The following is a 19818-nucleotide window of genomic DNA, read 5'->3' on the forward strand; positions in this document are numbered from 1 at the left end:
TATGCATGCTCTGGTTATGTAGGCTGCCCTAGGTTTCTTTAAGGGATAGGTGGTCCATGCATAGAGAATGGGTATGGGTATTAGCTATTGATTTTAGTGTAGAAAAGTAGATTACAGACATTATTTTGGAGACATGGAGGTCCAATCCTGATATGGGAAGACTGGAGCCATTGCCTTGGCTGAGGAAATGATAGCTTTAGTTATCTTTTATAACCATAAAATAAAAATTAGAACTAGCATTGCTGAAGATTATTCTTTCAGTAGAACAGTTATTGAACTTCCTTCTTCTTCTTGTCATGCCCAAAATCCACCATGATCACTGCTCGTTTTCCCTTTTAGTCTCAAGTCTTCCCCTATGTGAGTTAACACATAGCAAATAAGGGACTCTTTATTGCATCTGACTTTCACTGGCCAATTTGACTCTTTTGCCAACATCTTACGAGTCTTCCAAATGACTACAATGACTTGGGATAACATATTTATGTGTTTGGCTGGAGTATTATCCTTTTTAAAGTACACTTTAGGATAGCATTGGCAAAGACGTGGCATGAGCGCAGAGCCGGCACTCGGGGAACTGCTCTGTTCCCCTTCTTGCCAGAACCCCAGAACATTTTTTGCATGCTCCACCCCTCTGTCCAGTCACCCAAAGCAAGCACTTTCTCCCTCATCTCTCTCCAGTATTGTGGGGCTCACAGAAGGTTTGAATTTGCTCTCTGGCACTTGAACTTGGAAAAGGTTCACCAATGCTGCTCTAGGAACTGGTTCATCACATTGGGCTGAAAGTCAATAAATAGAAGCTCATCCTGATTTTTGTCAACTTCTCAGAAGCTTTTGTTTTTAATTTCCCCAATGCCTTTTTACTTTGCTTTCCAACATAACGTAGTGGCTCAGAAAGGTGGTGGCATAGTGGGCAACAAGGTGGCACAGTGGATAGAGTGCCCAGCTGGAGTCAGGAAGATTCATCTTTCTGAGTTCAAACTGGAGCCTCTGATATTTACTAGCTGTGTGACCCTGAGCAAGTCAATTAACCCTGTTTGCCTCAATTTCTTCATCTATTAAAAAATGAGCTAGAGAAAGAAATGGCAAACCATCCTAGTATCTTTGCCAAGAAAACCCTAAATGGAGCCACAAAAAGTTTGATATGCCTGAAATAACCAAACAACACATAAGATGGCTTAGTGGATAGAGTGTTAGATCTAGAGTAGGAAGGCCTGATCAAATTCTGCCTCAGACTCTCAGTATTTATGATACTCTCTCTTAGCCTCAGTTTTCTGTGTGATAAAATGGAGAAAATAATAGCACCTATCTCATAGGCTAGGATGTGAGGTTCAAATGAGATAATGCATGTAAAGTGCTTTGCAAACCTTAAAGTACTATATCGATGCTAGTTAGTATTGCTTTTATTGTGACATTATTAAGATTTGCCCTTCAGTGCTTAGCACAATGACTGGCACAGACAATGAGCTTTTTAACATCCTAATTTTAGTTAGCCTCCTTTTTTTTTCTAAAGCTTTTGATTTTTTTCTGCACTGATGACTCCAATGTCTGCATTCATTTTTAGAAACTTCATTTTCTAAGGAAATTTTACCCAGAGGTCAAATTCCTTTCTAGCAGAAATATTTTCAGAAAGGCAATGCTGACTTATAGTCAGGGAGACCTGATTTCAGGTCCTGATTCTAAAATACTTTGCTGGTGGCAAAAATAATTATGCCAAATACCTAACAAAATGTATGCTGCTCCTTGAGGGCAGGGATATCATTGTTCTTGTCTTTCTGTTTCTAGCTCCTAGTCCTGTGGTGCTGCATATATAAGGCAGTTATTAAATGTATGACGGATTGAATTGAATCGCAACAAAAATGTTCATGTGACAATTTCCAAATGAAGATTGAACTGATAATTGGTTATTTCCAGGAATATGATTTCAAGACATCATAAATGGATTTGTAATCCTAGGAGAGCTGACAGTCCTTCTACCTGTGCAGGACACAACCCCCTTAACTGTTAAATAAATGTGATTAATAGAAGCAGGAGTAGTTTCTATGGTTGCTACTATTACTTTTTTTTCCTTTTAAATTCTCATCTGTGTCATTCTATACTTTTCCCCAAGAAAGCATTTATGGGAGACTTATGCTGGTTACTTTAATCATTCATTGATACTAATGTGTTGCTTAGGAATCCAAATCCACTCATACTCCATATTAAATCTTTCAAATGAGAAAAATAATTGGATCAGATCCCTAGAATTCATTGTCATAAGATTAGTTTGTTCTGTTTTGTTTGGTTTGTTTAGTAGTTTCAGTAGTGTCCAACTCTTCTTGACCTCATTTGGGGTTTTCTTCGCAGAGTTACTGGAATAGTTTTGCCATTTCCTTCTCTACCTCATTTTACAGATGAGAAAACTGAGGCAACCAGAGTCAAGGGACTAAGCTAGTAAGTATCAGAGGTTAGATTTGAACTCATGAAGATGAGTCTTTCTGACTCCAGGCCCAACACTCCATTCATTGAAACTCTAATTTAAATACGATCATTTCTATGCTACATTTAACAGAAGGGACTCATTCCATGATATTTAATAAATATGAATGTACAAAATAATCATATTAAAATATAATAGGAATTACCAAAGCAAATAAAAATATAATAAAACATAGATAATATGAACTTAAGTGGCCAGTGGGGATTCTTATGTACTCCTTGTTTCTATTTAAGTTTGACACCACTTGTGTAGAGTTCAATCCAATAAGGGGAGGAATGGCATAGCAGTGCAGAGAGCAGTGTGGGTGTAGGCATAGCTGACCTTGGAAATGGAGTGGCTCTTCCTCTTATCCTCATTTGGGAATGGAAGAGAAGGTAGGTTCAAGGTGTGAAAGCCTTAAGGTGAAGGCAATCAAGACAGCAGATTTGTGCTACATATCTCAGATTGGAGAACTCCTCCCAAGCCCAATGATGATCATCTCTGAATTTCCTTGGGGAAGAAACATTTTTATTACTACCACCCTACATTACCATTCAGGGGAAAGATACAATTTTCCTGCTCTGGATTTTCTTCATGGTGAAAGGCTATCATGAAGAGATTGTATTTTATTCTATAGGTGATAAGGAGGGAGCCCCTGAAAGCCTTTGAGCAGTGGAACAGTAATGGTCACCCTGTACCTGAAAAATACTTTTCACACTCTGTGGCACATGAATTAGAAAAGCAAGAGATTAGAAGTAAGCATTCCCATCAGCCAAGAAGAACTAAGAACCTGAACTAGTGAAATGGCTCTGTTGGTTGAGAGAAAGATGTAATGTAGAGACAGAATAGACAAAATTTGATAACTATTTGGATGTGGAGTGGGCATCAGGGGAGTATGAAGAGTGTAGCAGGACCCTGAAATTTGAAATCCTGAGTGAATGAAAGGGTTATGACCTCAACAGAATTAGATAAATTTGGAGGACAGCTGAATTTTAGGGAAAAGATAATGAGGTGCAATTGGAACATGTGAAATATGACATGTTTATGGGTCATCTAGACTGACCTAGATGAAGGCAATTGGTATTTGTGAGAATAAAATTTAGGAGTGAGGCTGTTACTGTTGTTCAGCCCTATCTTGATGCTGTTTGGGAATTTCTTGGCATGGATACTAGAGTTGTTTGCCATTTCCTTCCTAACATTTTAAAGATGAGGAAATTGAGGCAAACAGGGTTAAATGTCTTGCCCAAGGTCACACAGCTAATATTGGAACTTAGGTTTTAATTCAGGCCTCCCTGATTCCAGGTCCAGTGTTCTATCCATTGTGCCACTAATTGCCCCAATCCTAGGAGGTAGGTGCTACTATTATCTCCATTTCACAGATGAGAAAACAGAGGCAGAAATGGATTAAATAATTTTCTCAGGATCACCTAGCTAGAAAGTGACTAAGGTCGGATTAGCCTCTCAGTGTCTCAGACAGCTTTCTAAAACTGTAGAGGGCATTTCCATGTGATAACTTCTTTCCACAAATAACAATCACAAGTATGGATCAAAACAAAATCCTGGTGCTAAACTCTGAAACAATCTGAGTTCAAATCTGGTTTCAGACACTTATGTGACCTTGGATGAATCATTTAACACTGTTTCCTTAATTTCCTTATCTGTAAAAAGAGCTAGAGAAGAAAAGGGCGAACCACTCTAATATCTTTGCCAAGAAAACCCCATATGGGATCACAAAGAGTTAGATGCAACTGATCACAATGACAAAAAACAAACAAAAAAAACCCAAAAAAACCTTTGATAAAATGAACTTTAGCCAAGTAGTAGGATATATACCTGTAACCCCTGCTATTAGGGGAAGCTGAGACTGAGGCTAATTGATTGCTGGAGTTTAAGAATTCTAAACTGAAGTAGACCTTAAGGTTAATCAGGTGTCTAAACTACTCTAGCACTAAAATGGTGAGTCCCTGGGAGTGGAGAGACATCCTGCCAACAAAGAAAGGGCAAACCACCCTACATCAGAAAAATGGAGGAAGTTAAAGCTACTATACTGTTAAGCATTGGGATCAACCTGCCAACGGGCATGGTACATCCAGCTGGGTGAGACAGAGAGAATCAATCTCAGAAGGGGAAAAAAAATAGCCTTTCAGTGGTCCTTACAGAAAACTATTTTCCATGGAAAGATAAATTTCTATTTAGTTGAGAAAGGATGTTTGAAATCTTTGTCCCTTGTTAATTTAAATAACTAGTCTTTATTTTAAATTACTTGTCCCTTTGTCCTTTATTAGTTTGGATAATATTAAAAAAGCGTGGACTGATTGAACAAGTATATATGTGTGTGTATATATATATATGCATATATATATGTATGTATGTGTGTGGTCATATTTTGCCCCTGTCTGGCTTTAACATAAGGGGCTGAGAACTTTTGACTTACATCATGGCTATCCGTAGCAAATCCCCCAAACCACATCTATAGTGTGTGTAATAACACAAGGAACTCAAAATAGGAGCAGGGCAAGTGCAAGATGAGTTAGAGTGAAAGGCAATAAATCTCCAGCCAATGGGATTTGGACAACCAACCTCACTGGCAAATCTAACAACTGCCAACCCTGGAATGTGTCAGCAAAATATCATAGTAACTGTTACCTGGTAGGTTGTCAGAATTCTAAGAAATGTGCAGATCAAAAATGTAGCAACTGGGAGGTATTCCAAATGCCTTCGATGTGTATCTGCCTAAACAAGGAGGCCATTAAAATGCCCTTTAAAAGGTCCTGTTAAAATAATAATGCAATAAACGGGGTGTGTAATCTAAAAAACTTTTCAAGGCAGCACCAAGTAGTGAGTGCCAACCTGACTCGACCAACTCCTAAGCTTTGGTCTTTCTCTGTGTGTCCCGAATGAGAACGCTGTCAAAAGACAGAGCATTCAAGGGTAAATGCCCCTAAATATTTAAAAACTGTCTTCTAGGGGAAAAAAGGATTCATAGCATTAAATATAATTTGCATTATTAACATTTTCTCCATCATTTTCTTAAGTCTAGATAACCGATAAAATGATAAATCAAGCCTTAGGATATACTTACTATTTGAAGATTTCTGAGGTGTGCTTGCACATGCTGAAAATTTAACTGGTTCAAGTTTCCTCCTGTACTTCCTTGATAGTATCTCGCAGTAGTAACAGAGTGGAGCAGAGAGAGCTGCCACTGAGGTTAGGAAGATCTGAGATCGAATCATACCTCTGTAATTTACTCTCTGTGTGATAATGAACCTCAATCTCTTCCTCTTTAAATGTAGGATAATAATTCCTGTTGTGTCTGTCTGACAGGATTATTGTGAGGCTCAATTAAGCTGATAAGGAACAAAACAGCTTGAAAATTCTAAAGTTCTATATAAATCTGTCTTACTCTCCAATCACTTGCGCCCCAAACTTCTAATGCTATAGTGTCACTTATCATCTGAATAAAAATCTGTAGCAAATTCCTTTCCTCTTTATAGAAAAGAGAGAAGAGGCTTGAGAGCCAATAACCAAAGTCTTTTTGAGTTTCTCTAACAGAAATGAATTTTGTATCACCAGAGGTAAGTATCAAGACGAGACTGAAATACTAAGAGAATACTACACAGAGAATTTTGTCTTTGAATTTCTCATCCCTGGTATAACACAGAGTACACAGTCAGGGCTTATTATATATTTGCCCATTTGGACTTAAAGCATGTGAGGATTTAACTATATTGCTATTGAACAATTTAATAGTGCCCCATTCAGCTGAGGGCAGGATTTAAACTCACAGTCACAGAACCTCATCCTTCCTACAATCTTGTCAACTGATGGACATCTCACCTTTTCTTGAGAAAATTTCCAATGAAGGAGCATGCACTAACTCTTGGGTTAGCCTATTCCACTTTTGAATAGCTCTAGTGGTTACTTTCCCTCATTGTCCTTAGCTCTGCCTGCTGGGGCCCAGCAAAAAAAGGATAATTCTGATTTAATGTGACAGTCCTTTAAATACTTAAAGATAAGCATCATGGCCAGCCCGCAACTCTCCTTTCCAGGCGAAATATCCCTAAAAGGCAAAGAAACCCTTTGACTTTATGTAATCTTGGATTATGTTTTTGTTGACCTCATTAATGTTCAAAATAGATTCTCTACAGAATGCTTTACCTAAGCAAAAAAAGCCTATTAATGTTTCAAATCTTTAGCAACTTGTGGAATAAATTCAAATTCTGTCTCTATTTTCCTCTAACCCAATTCAGAGAATATGCCTGAGATTACAAAATCTTCAATAGTCTCAGCTTGTTCCTGGTAGCAGTGTCATTTCTATTTCCCCAAATCCTCAATTAGTAGAAAAACCCTCAGTAGGACTTGAACACAACTTATATTTTATGTTTTAAGCTCATATTTTCATATAGAGGCAGCCCAAGGCTGACAAGATATATTCAGAAATTACATTTTCATTTAGTGCTTGGAGCTCAGAAATACACTTTTATAAAAGGTAGCTAGATTCTCAAGCTAGCCCAGAAAAGCTGATTTAATGCTAAGTGATAAATAGAATTATAAAGCCAATGTCTGTTTTCCTGCTCATTTTCTCCACTCTGTTCATTGATACTACCTCATAAAGACTTCAACTTTGATTTTCAACCCTTTTGCCCACTTGTTTCATGGTTCCATAGAAAAAGCTAATAGTATTTAAAAGTTTATCTTATCATACTATGTTTTAAGACATTTTTATATGTAACAATTTGTATTAGTTACTAATATCATCTTTTCATATAGGAATACAAATCAGTTGAACTTATTGGATCCTTTCATTATTTTCCTTTCTTAATTACCTTTTGGTGATTCTCTTGAGTTTTGTATTTGGACATCATATTTTCTGTTTTGCTCTGGAGGAAAATGAAATTTAATCAAATTTCAGTGACCTTTTAGTTTGTAATTGTATTTGTTATGACAATAATAGCATATTTCAATAGGAATGTGCTACTTTATTTAGAGGTCATAGTTTTATTTTTACAGTACATGACTGTAATAAAAAAAAAGTATTCTCTTTGATATGCAAACTTTTCCCCAAAAGTTCACTTTGGGGAGGGGCGAGGTCCAAAGTTGCTACACATTGCACATATTTTTGGACTCTGACAAAGTATTGATCAGTTGTGCTGACTTTTCCCCCTTCTTTCCTTTCTCTCACTCTCTCTCTCTCTCTGTCTCTCTCTCTCTGTCTCTCTCTCTCTCCCTCTCTCTCCATACATATATATATATATATATATACATATATGCATATATATATACACATATGGGACATGAAACTTAACTAACATTATTTTTAAAAAGTTGCTCTCTGCGGTAACTTTTTTGATTGACACCACTTTCTAATTGAAGAGTAAGAAATGTATGTTCACTTCTTGTTCTTAATTTCCTCTTTTTCTGAAATGAAAATTCTTCTTTCTTCCTTTCCCAATTTCTTTTAAGTTTTTTTTTGGTGGGTGGGGCATTAGGCGATAATGGAAAATATGGATTCCAAGAGTAAGATGAGAATATATTCCAGGAATGTGAGACAGCTACCTATAAAATAGGAATAAAAATGATGTATCCTTAATATATATTGCACAGGACTGTGGTATGTTAGGAGTTTTCTTGTAAATCTTAAAAACTATATAAGTAGGAGTTATTCGTGACCGTTTATTATTATAGAATACTTTTTAAGTATCATCTCATTGGAAACTCATGAGAATATGGTGAAGTAGATACTGGACATATTCCCCCCCCCCCATTTGATCTTAAGTCTAGATAATCGATAAAATGATAAATCAAGCCCTAGGATATACTATTTGAAGATTTCTGAGGTGTGCTTGCATACCCTGAAAATTTAACTGGATAATGACACTCAAAAGTTGTGAATCTTACCTTTAGTTGCAAGTAATTGGCAGACCAGAAATCAAACTCAGGGGTTGAGTGATGGGCAAGTCTAGTGGTCTTGTGTTATTCCTCACAAAAATAGCATAAGGAAAGGCAAGCATCTTTCTGTAGCAAATAAGCATGTTTTATACCTGGCTTTCTTTCTGTGACCCCCAAACCAGGCCACCCTTACTACTAACAGCTCTGCCATTTTCCAAGCAAAAATATCAGAGGTCAATTAATACATAATCAGGAAGACAATTGAAAACCCTAGATCAATTGTCCTATGATCCATTGGATCATGGTATAGCATTTGATTATGTCCACACAGCATAACATATTTGGCTAGTTTGATCATTATAGATACTAAGTTGTTTGGCTGGCACTGATGATAACTGGCTAATGTTGGCTTTAGTTGTTCTATATTGACAGAAGTTTGGTTATTCCAAAAGAAGAGGATCATAAGAAAATCTGCGAGGTAGGAAAGCTTCTTTGAAATGAGCAGAATATGTTACACTTCTCTTAGGCTTTCTGCCTTCCTTTTGCTAATCATTGTTTGAATTATATTGGGTCCTGCCTAGCTTAAAAGATACCTAAGGCTTTGTTAAGTCTCAGTTATTTTCTAACTAAAGACATTTTCTTTTCTTCTCATGTATCATGCCAAGACCAGTGTGGGCTTTTAGGAGAAGGAGAGATGCCTGCTGGGGCCATCTATTGTCTTCATTATTAAAACCAGTTGGGGGATTTCTATAATCTTTCCCTTTTATATATTCTGCCCCTTTCCTCCCCCCACTCCTTGAATTCACCATCTTTTACATCACAGGGATGCTATCAAGGTCTGAAGAAAAGGAGTCAAAAACAGTGCAAGATGCTTCCCAGACGGCTTTCCTACCTGCTTGTGTCCATCACTAGGACATTTTGATCCTGAAGACAATGTCATGCCCCTAAGTGAATTATTGTTTTTCATTTCATCAAAACATACTCTTCAAAACTTTCAGAATGGGTACACATATTTTAACCAGAAAATAAGCCAATGTAATTGGCAAAGCTGATGATGTTGATATGAATGTCCCTCTTCTCCCCTTCCCTTAGTAAAAAAGCTTTGCGGAGTGTAAAAAAAAATAAAGGAAATTAACACCAAGAAATGGATTAGTGTGGCGGGTACAATTTTATCCTTCATTGAACAGAAATTCCAAATAACGATTGATACATCAATTCACACTGAAGTTTATGAGACTTGGTAGCAATAGCTTTGGAAAGGGACTGAGGGAGGGTTCAACTTCTCCTTGTGATGTATTTGTAGCTAACATCTCCTGATTGCAGTACAGAGCCACAGTAGTCCTTGCAGTAGTCCTGATTGCAGTACAGAGCCACAGTAGTCCTTGCAGAAAGAATCTCAACAATGAACTAAATAAACAAGCCATTAAACCCAGAACAGAATGTTACACAGACTCAGGGACCACTTTGTTGATTGCTCTTGACTTTTTTAGAGGTTCCAGAGTGGCAGAGACTCCTGGTAGAACTTCTTTTGGATTGTGCTTCCATTGTGAGTCAAGGTTAGAACATTTCTGAAATTCCCAAAATGTTCAAGTAAGAAGGGATTTTAAAGCTCAAGCCTCTCTTTTACAGATGTAGAAAAAGAGTCTTAGAAATACAATCACTTTCCCAAAGTCAAATTAACTGCTTAGTATTTTCTTCTAACAAATGTCTACTCATCAGTTCTTCAATTTCTAGGTGCTTTTCCTTCCAACCTCCTTAGGGAGATGTGATGAAGTGTTGATACTGAGGAAGTCCTAGGGATAGGAAAGTACCCCAAAGTCAAAAGTCTCTAACTTTACATTGAGAATTTTGTGACTACTGGAAATGGTAAAAATCATATTCAAATTGCTAAAAATTTAGGAATTGCTTCTATCATTGGGATGGCAAAGGAGGCAAGAGAACAGAGAATCAAACTGTCAGTTTCAGTTAAAACATAATTTGATTTTTAGCATTTTCATTGACAAATATTTATTGATCACCTTTTACCAGACACTGTGCTAGGTGCCAAAGATGAAAATTAAACTCATGGGAGCTGATGGGGCTTCCAGGAGAGATTATGTGGAAAGAGAAGAGAAAGGGACTATGTCATAGGTTGGAGGATATTTAAGGACATGATACGGAACATAAGCTAGCTAAGGAGAATAAGAAGGAGAGATTGGGAGGGAGGAGGAGAATCAGGATAGAAAAACATCATGAAAACTCAGGGGAGACACTAATCAGGAGGAAAGAGTGGTCAACAATGTCAAGTGCTTGAGGGAAGTCAAGAAGGTTGATGACTGAGAAATGACTCATATTTGACAATTAAGAGATCATTGATAACTTTGGAGAGGGTGGTCTTAGTTGAGTGATAACGTTGAAAATCAGATCACAACATGTTGAAGAGTGGGTGAGAAAAGGAGAAATTAAAACAATTAGAATAGATTTGTTTGTGAAAGTGAAAAGAGGTACAGAACTATAGTTTGGGAGATGGTTGGGATTAGTGAAATATTTTTAAGGAAAAGAGAGGTAGGCATGGACAGGAGCCAGAAGAAAGAAGCTTAGGAGTGGAGGGAAAGAGAATATTGAGGGAATAATCTTCCAGAGAAGAAAGGAAGGGATACAATAAAGGGCACAGGTAGAGGATTTTACTTTGCATAGGAGAAGGGCAACTTCATTACCAGAGACAGGGACAAAGGAGGAGAGAGTGAGGAATGATGTCAAGAGGTTTGGGGATGAGGAGAAAGTATAAATATGAAAAATGATAAAGGCTGGTATAAATGTATATATTAATATTTTAATTAAAGCCATGCTGATAGATAAAATCATTAGACCATGCGCTTGTAATCATTCAAAACTGCCGCCGCCTCCATTACTGTCTCCAGTCTGCTAGCCAAGACCTTACCGGCAAAAGAGCCTACCGGCAAAAGAGGGCACTTCCTCCTAACCCAGGAGATTTAAACCCTTCCCTGCGTCAAGACGTAAGCCTTCCCAAGCCCAAAAACCGGAAACAGAAACCCGTTGGACCACGGGAAATGTAGTTTGATACATTTCCCAAATTTCACTTTTACAAAAGGAATAATAAGGTACTCACATTGAATGACCTCGATATTCTAGAAGTTGAGATGAACTTTTTAGCTGAGAGAGGGGACTATGTAGATGGAGGTCTGAAAAAAGAAGAGGTTTAGGAAAGCTGTTGCAAGGAGTAAAAGAATAAAAAATGGTACCTTGCAATCAAAATCCAATTGAAGTTGGGTAACATGTACTTCTAGGGTACCTAGATAGCAGCAATTGAGTAAGAAGCAATAGAATAATTCAGGGACAGGGTTTGGGAAGGTGGGAGCCCTAGGCCAAGGAGGGGAATGGTTTGACAGTAGATAACAGTGTAGAATTAGCTTGGTTAATTATGGGATCAGGCCAAGGAGGGGAATGATTTGACAGTAGATAACAGTGTAGAGTTCCCTTGGTTAACTATGGGATCGAGACTGGGAAGGAGGAAAATGAAAGGCAAACAAAAATTAATAATAATGACCTTAGAGAAAACTCAGAGAGGTGGAGGGATTAGAGATCTCTTTAAGAAGGATGAGGCAATGAAAAAGAATGGACGATAGGAAGTTGTTATTAGACAGAGGACTATCAGAGTGTTTGGTTAAGAGAGTAAAACATATGTGGATAATGGTATGATTCAAGGTACAGTTATTTCTGAGGGAAGGGGTTTAAAGGAGTATTAGGGAGAATGTTAAAGTCTCCCCAATAAAAGGTCAGAAGTTGGAAAGGAGAGTAAGTTGGTGATTCAGGTTCTGAAACCCCTTGGGAAATCCCAGGAGCTGGTACACAAAGGGTGGGGGGAGAGAAAGACAAAACAAAGAATACTTAAGTAGTACCAGCTGTCAGGGGAACAATTTCCGACAGAATAGATAATATTCTATACTGTAAGGGGGGAAAGCGGTTTTATGGGTTCAATATATTATCTAATTACCATAATACCCATAGTTCTCCATCTCTCAGGGAAAGGGCGAGTTATGTTTTCCTACATCTTCTCTGGTGAAGATCATTCAAATTGATTGGTCAATTACAAGTGATTGGCCATTACAATCGCAAAGCAACTATGATCTGGACAGAGTACACATTTTTGATATTGTGAATTTCATAGGAGGACAGAGGAGTGGCAGTGGTAAAAGGGGAAAGGGAGAGTCTGAAAGTGATAGTGGGGAGCAAGAAGATAGTCTACCTGGCCCTCTGAATCAGTGCCTTGGTATTGTGAATGATGGGGAGGGTGATCAGCGAGGTGGGGTTTTCTGGTTTCAGTGAGAGATAGAAAATGGAAGGAGTGTGAGAGAGTCTCAACATAAAGGGGAGTACATTCCCTCTGAAATGAAATTCCAAGAGGGGTAATGTTGAAAATGAAATTGATAGTTTTTCTCCCAATAGAATGAATCTTTACTTTATAATTGATTTACAAGGGAAAATGGGTTTCACATAGTGGAAATTGAAATTCTAGTAAGACTAACTAAGAAAAAAAAATTTTTTTTAAATTTTAAATAAGGGTAATTATGGTCTCTGTTGTAATTATACAGATTTATTTTTAATGCTTCCAGTCATATCTTTAATCTTATCTCACTAGCTTGGAATTCAATTTCAAATAAGTCTGTTACAATTTAATCTTTTGAATTCAATTGAGTCTAAATCTTTCCAAGCCCCAGAGGAATTAACCCTTTCACTGCAAGAAACCCCTACCTTGTGGTGTCTTTGACTGGTAGTTGTCTCAATCACCCATTCTATCCAGGCCTAGTTCAGTCCATTCTAGTTATTCAACTTCAAGAATAGAAAATAGTGAGACACTCATGATTATAAATGCAATAAAAAACAACTTTACTTAGATTGATTAAAATTTCAAAAACTGAAATTAATTCAAATAAAATGCTGTTCCCTACTGCCTCCCATTTACCAAGAGAATCCATAATGCTAAATCAAAGAAGGTAGGTAATTCTGCTAAAACTTCTGATTCAAATTACTTGTGATTTGGGCCTTTTATACCTCAGAAGACAAGAAAGCTAAGCCAATGATGACACAGAGCAGTGATTCCCAAAGTGGGCCCTACCGCCCCCTGGTGGGTGCTGCAGCCATCCAGAGGAGCAGTGATGGCCACAGGTGCATTTATCTTTCCTATTAATTGCTATTAAAAATTAAAAAAAATTAATTTCCAGGGGCGCTAAGTAATATTTTTTTCTGGAAAGGGGGTGATAGGCCAAAAAAGTTTGGGAACTATTGACACAGAGTATAGATAGCCTTCTCATTCCCTTAAAGAAAAAGCAACCAGGTCAACCTAAAACAGGTTCCTCTCCTACCATGTGTAAGCCCCAGCCACACTTCGTTTCTCCTCAGTCATCTAGCAGGCTCATTAAATTTCTATTTTCTTCTCCCCTGGACCCTCTTTCCTCTCCCCCTGCAACAAGTTTTAGATCTATTATTAAATCAACTTCAATATCTCTCCTGGAAAATGTATGTAAATTGACTGCACCATGGCTCCATTCACCATCTCTGTTTCTTTATAAACCAAAATGCCTCTCCTTGGACATCATTTCCCTATGTGTTTATTCTCCCTCTTCTATCAAATATAAATAAGCTTCTTCAAGGCTGGGACTATCTTTACTTTTATATTTGTACCCCTAATACTTGGCATAGTACTTGGTACATAGTTTGCATTTAATAAACACTTTTTAATCATCTAACTTAAATGTGTATGTGTGTGTGTGTGTGTGTGTGTGTGTGTGTGTGTGTGAGAGAGAGAGAGAGAGAGAGAGAGAGAGAAAGAGAGACATAGTGTCAAGTGCCTTTCATTGAGACTTAAGTTCAAGTTTTGTCTCTGTTACTAACAAGCTAACTGACTTTCAGCAAGTTCCTTGATTTCTCTGATTTGTTTTCTCATCTACAAAATGAGTTGTGTTAAGTCATCTCTCAAGGCTCTTCCAGCACTAAAAGTGTGTGAGCCTGTATGTGTTTTGGAGAGCCCTTCATTGTCATTTCCCAGAACTAGATATGAATGGCAACATCTGGGTCCAATGAAAATGAGGCAAAAGACTGAACATAAAACTGGGCCTTTAGTTCTGACCTCCCTAGTTCTTGGCACCCTGTGGACTCTCAATCACTATTCATTGAATTCATGTTGGGAAGGAGCAACCAAATGGAATGCTGAGAATCCCAACATGAAAGGATTCCACGTTGCTCTGGGGCCTTCGTGAGTCAGGGAGCCGCTTCCTGTCATCAATCAGCCCAAATGAACAGGACCACTTGGTAGGGAAGGCAATTCTATATTTGGGCCACTATGGTGGAACAGGATGGAAAACAAGGCCAAACTAGATAAAGAGGGGAGCTCAGGAGGAGCTTCTTCCATTCTTTACATGCGTTAGTTTGACTGGCAACCCTCTCATTGCAGCAAAGTCATTTGATAACTAGGCAATAGATAAGAATTTAAGGGGGATTGGATTCCTTCCCAAATACTCCCTCAGCATTTTCTAATATCAACACTGCCCTCTTTCATTTTGATCACTTTTTGCTCTTGTTTTATGTCTTCTCTTTATGCTCTTAGAAGCTTGAATAAAAACTTTCTGAAAATGATTTTGTCTTCTAAGAAAAATCAAAGGATATAAACTCATTTGAGAAGAAGCTGAGGAAAGAGCATTAGTACTAGTAGCAAATCCCATGGGAGCCACTGTTATTTAAGAGAATGGAATGGCAGCTTTTAAACATCTCAGGAGATAAACCCTTATAGAGCATAGTCATGTTGACTCCGGGTATGTAGAGAACAGTAAATCCTTGGACTCTCTGAAGCTCTTTCATTTGTTGGGAAGCATAAAATTCCTTGCCATCAGCATCAATAAAAATAGCTCAAAACTGGTCAACATCTGTGGTAGAGGTGACATAGGAACATACTAACTGAGTGATGAGAGTGTTGAGGGTATATCATTCCTCCAAATATATCGAAAACATCTCTCCCCACCATAATCAGCCTGTCCTCTCGCTGACACCACCTCCTCCCTTATTATTCCCTAAAGATCAAGGCCATGAAAGGAAATGACAGGAATGATGGAGCGGTGGGCTGAGACATCACAATAACAAGGGATACTCCCTTCCCTCTGAGTATTGTACCCCAAACTAGTAGCTACAAAAAAAATCAACAGTAGCTGTCTTGAATCATGGACAACTTTCCTTTGGTGATGCATCACTTTTATGATGAGATTTGTCATATTTCATTAACCGGTCTATCCTATTATACTTAGCAACAATGAGAGGCCTCTCAAGAACAATAAGGGTGAAATAAAAGGCAGATGGGAATATAACCAATTTCAGGATTTATTACTAGGATTACTTAGTTTTCTGATCACATGATGCATTGTATTATTTCCTTTTTCCTATGTACATGCAGTGTTAATCTTTCTCATTTGAAAGACATTGACTAACCTATAGAAGTTGTAGGACTGGACAAGGATAATGACAATTACTTCCCATCTTATCAATTGGGGGTTATATACATTTTTTTCTTTTCATCAAAGATATGATAGAATTTTGGAGGAGATAGAAGAAACTTGAGATTACCCAGTCCAATCCTTCCATTTTTTAAACTGGGTTTTATTGGTGCCTTTTATTTGTAATATCACAGTCATTTCTAGATTGATCATCCCTACTTAACTCCCATATGCCCACTATGTCTTCCTTTTTAGCAAAGAAAAATATTTAAGTAACATCAAATGTCACCATAACCATTTCTGGCAGCATGTGCAATGTTCTGCACTGGTAACCTTCTATCTCTCTGGGCAAAGGAAACACATGCCTTTCCTTGTTTTGTCTCTCAGGCTGAGATGAATTATTATGATTATGTAATAGGCATTACATATAAGGTGGTTGTTGTCCAGTTATCTCTAACTCTTTATGATTCTATTTAGGGTTTTCTTGGCAAAGATACTAGAATGATTTGTCAGTTCCTTCTCCAATTCTTTTTATTTGTAAGGAAACTGAGGCAAATAAGATTAAGTGATTTGCCCACGGACCCTCAGTTAATAAATGTCTGAGGCTAGCTTTGAACTCAGGAAGAAGAGTCTATCAATGCCAGGCCCAGCACTCTATCCACTGTGCCACTTGGCTCCCCATACAAAAAATGTAACCACCTTTTATTGTTCCTTTCATTTACTCTATTAGAAGCATTTAATATTATTTTCTGGATTCTGCTCACTTTGCTGCATTAATTCACATCTAGTTTCCCTTCCAAACTCATCATTTTATGGATGTGGAAACAGAGACCCACAAGGAAAGTAACCTACCCAAGGTCATACAATTAGTCTTTAGTGGGGACTAAAACCCAGCTCTCTAATTTCAAGACCAGTACTCTTTGTTATGGATGGTCTATTTATTCAACTTTTGCTTGTTTATTCACTTATTCATTCATTCCATGTTCACTTGAAATCTATTTGGTTAGCTTTTCTTTTTGCATCACCTAGATTTCTCCTCTAATAATTTCCTTCTCCTCTCCTCAGAAAGCCATCCTATATGAAAAAGAATTTTAAAAAAGAATCTGATGCAATGCTCTATTCCTGTTTCCCAACCTCTGCAAAGGAGAAGTGAAAGGTATTTTCCTGGATCTCTCCTTTAAGGCTGCACTTATTCTTTACAACTTCACAATGTTCAGTTTTGATTGTTTTGGGGTATTTTTTCCTGTAAACTTTATTGGAATCATCATGTACATAGTTCTAGTAGATCTGCTTACTTTGTATCAGTTCATGTAACTCTTTTTGTGCTTCTATGTATTCACTGCATTTTTTATTCCTTTCAACCTCATTTCCCAATTGATAGGCACCAACTTTGTTTCTAGTTCTTTCCTATTTAAAAAAATACTTCTTTAAGTATATTGATGGAGATTTGACCTTTATTTTTCTCAATGACTTCCTTGGGGTATATACTAAGGAGTACAATCTCTGGCTCAAAGAGCAAGGACATTTACTTACTTTATTTGAATAATTCCAAAGTGCCATTTCATAGCCCCAATTCTAGATCCAGGACTCTTTTGTTATGTTTTATTTATTTAAAAATTTATAAATAGTTTGTGCTTTATTTTGCTTTAAAATATATTTGTTCAAAGCAAATTATAAGAGGGAAATGAAGAACTGAGTCTAGTGCTTTCTCTAGAAGAAATAGGTGCTAATTAGGCTCCTTCTTCCTGAAATGGACAATTCCTTGGGTGATAATCCAGAGACTTGGTTTATGGCAAATTGATCCATGTCTTAGGGGTCCTGTTTTCTGTGTAGCATTAGAATTCATCCACTAACCCTCACCTCTTCAAATCTAAGGCCATGAAATTAGAATTCTATGACCCTTAAGTATGGGTCTCTACTTGGATTTGTACCCTAGAAGAAGGTCAAATTTTCCCTGTACTTTTATATGCAGTTCTGTTTTCCAGAGCCCAGGCAAAACTAGGAATAGATAAGTGGTAAAACTCTCTTTCATTCAATCCCAGTTCTTACTCCAAAGCACTTGTGCATGCATGCACGTACACACACACACACACACACACACACACACACACACACACACACACATCTTATAGTTTATTCCTAAAACTTTTAATCAATACCAGATCACCCAACACATAAAAGCCCTTGGGAAACCATTCTGGGAGGTGGCATGCCCATGGGTATATCCAAGCTTCTGTGAAGCTATATACAACTGCTTAAGGGGAAAATAGACTTGGATTCACGACTAAAAGAAGTATAATAATCAATCAGAGAATTAGAGGATCACAGCAATGTGATTATTTAGTACAATTAGATCTCAAAAGGAATCTCCTCTATATCATATCAATAAGTGATCACCTTCTCTGTTTGGATTGGACAGTAAGGCACAATACAGAGTGTAGATCTTGGAGTCACAGGATTAGCCTCTGAATTACTTACTTCATGTGACTTTGGCAAATCACTTCAACTACTTGGGTCTCTGTTTCATCATCTGTAAAATAAAGAGGTTGATCAGATGACCTCAAAGGGCCTTTTCAGTTGTAGATCTATAAACCTATGATCCCATAGAAACTTTCAGGAAGGAAGAACCTATTACCTCCAGAAGTAGGCCATTTCACTTTTGGTAGCTCTAATTAACAGGAAAGGTTTTTTGGTTTGTTTAATTGAATTAAAGTTGTCTTATTGTAATCTCCTCCCATGTTCTTACTTCAACCCTTTGAGTTTTCCTTACTCTTTCTTATTCTGCTGCTAGTAATAATATCCATGTTAGGCTTAGTCTCAAGTTTTTGCTTTCACTATGTAATTGATCCAATTAGACACACTCTTGATTGTCCTGTCTTGGAGCTTGGAATCTGTTTCAGGAAGTAGCAAAGAACTGGAAACTGAAGGGATGTTCATCACTTGGGGAATAACTCAACAAGTTGTGGTATATGATGGTAATGGAATACTATTGTGCCGTAAGAAATGACAAACAAGATGATAAAAAAAATCCTGGAAAGATTTATATGAAGTGATGCAAAGTGAAGTGAGCAGAACCAGGATAGAATTATACACACTAACAACAATAATATGATTACAATTATAAATGATTTAACTATAATCAACAAGACAAGGATGCAAGGCAACTCCAAGGGACCATGATGAGAAAGGACCACAGAAAGAGCAGAGAGAGTCTGAATGCAGATTGCAACCTAACCTTCTTCACTTAATTTCCTCCATGAATTTTTCTCTAATGTAGCCAATATATGGCTTGTTTCACAAAATGATGAATAGGAAAATATTTATTTTATGATAATATATATATATATACACTACCTATATCATATCATCTGCCTTTTGGGGAGCAGGCAGATAGGTGAGGTGGGAGGGAGGAAGAGATCATGAATTGTAAAATGTCAGAAAATGATTGTTAAAATTGTAATTAATTTACATGAGATTTGGGGAAAAAATTTAAAAACAACAAAATAAAGTAAAAAAATTTAAAAATAGGAGAAAAATGTGAAATATTTCATTGGAAAAATAACTTATCTGGAAAATGAACCCACACAAGATAATTTAAGAATTATTGGGCTTCTTGAAATTCATGATAAAAAAAAGAGCTTAGACATCATCTTTCAAGAAATTATTCAGGAAAACTGCCCCGACATTCTAGAACCAGAGGTAAAATAAAATTGGAAAGACTATACCAATCACTTCCTGAAACAGATTCCCAAAATGCAAACTCCCAGGAGAATTAAAGCCAAATTCTAAAACTCCTATGTTAAGGAGAAAATATTACAAGCAGACAAAAAGAAACAATTCAAATATCTTGGAGCTTCACTCAGGATAACCTAAAACTTAACAGTTTTTTTCACTAAAGGATCAGAGGGCTTGGCATATCATATTCCAGAGGACAAAGGGTCTAGGACCACAATCAAGAGTTCAACAATCCATCGCCATTCTACAAGATAGAAG

The sequence above is a fragment of the Gracilinanus agilis genome, chromosome 6 (assembly GCF_016433145.1).
Source record: "Gracilinanus agilis isolate LMUSP501 chromosome 6, AgileGrace, whole genome shotgun sequence".
Lineage (NCBI taxonomy): Eukaryota > Metazoa > Chordata > Mammalia > Didelphimorphia > Didelphidae > Gracilinanus > Gracilinanus agilis.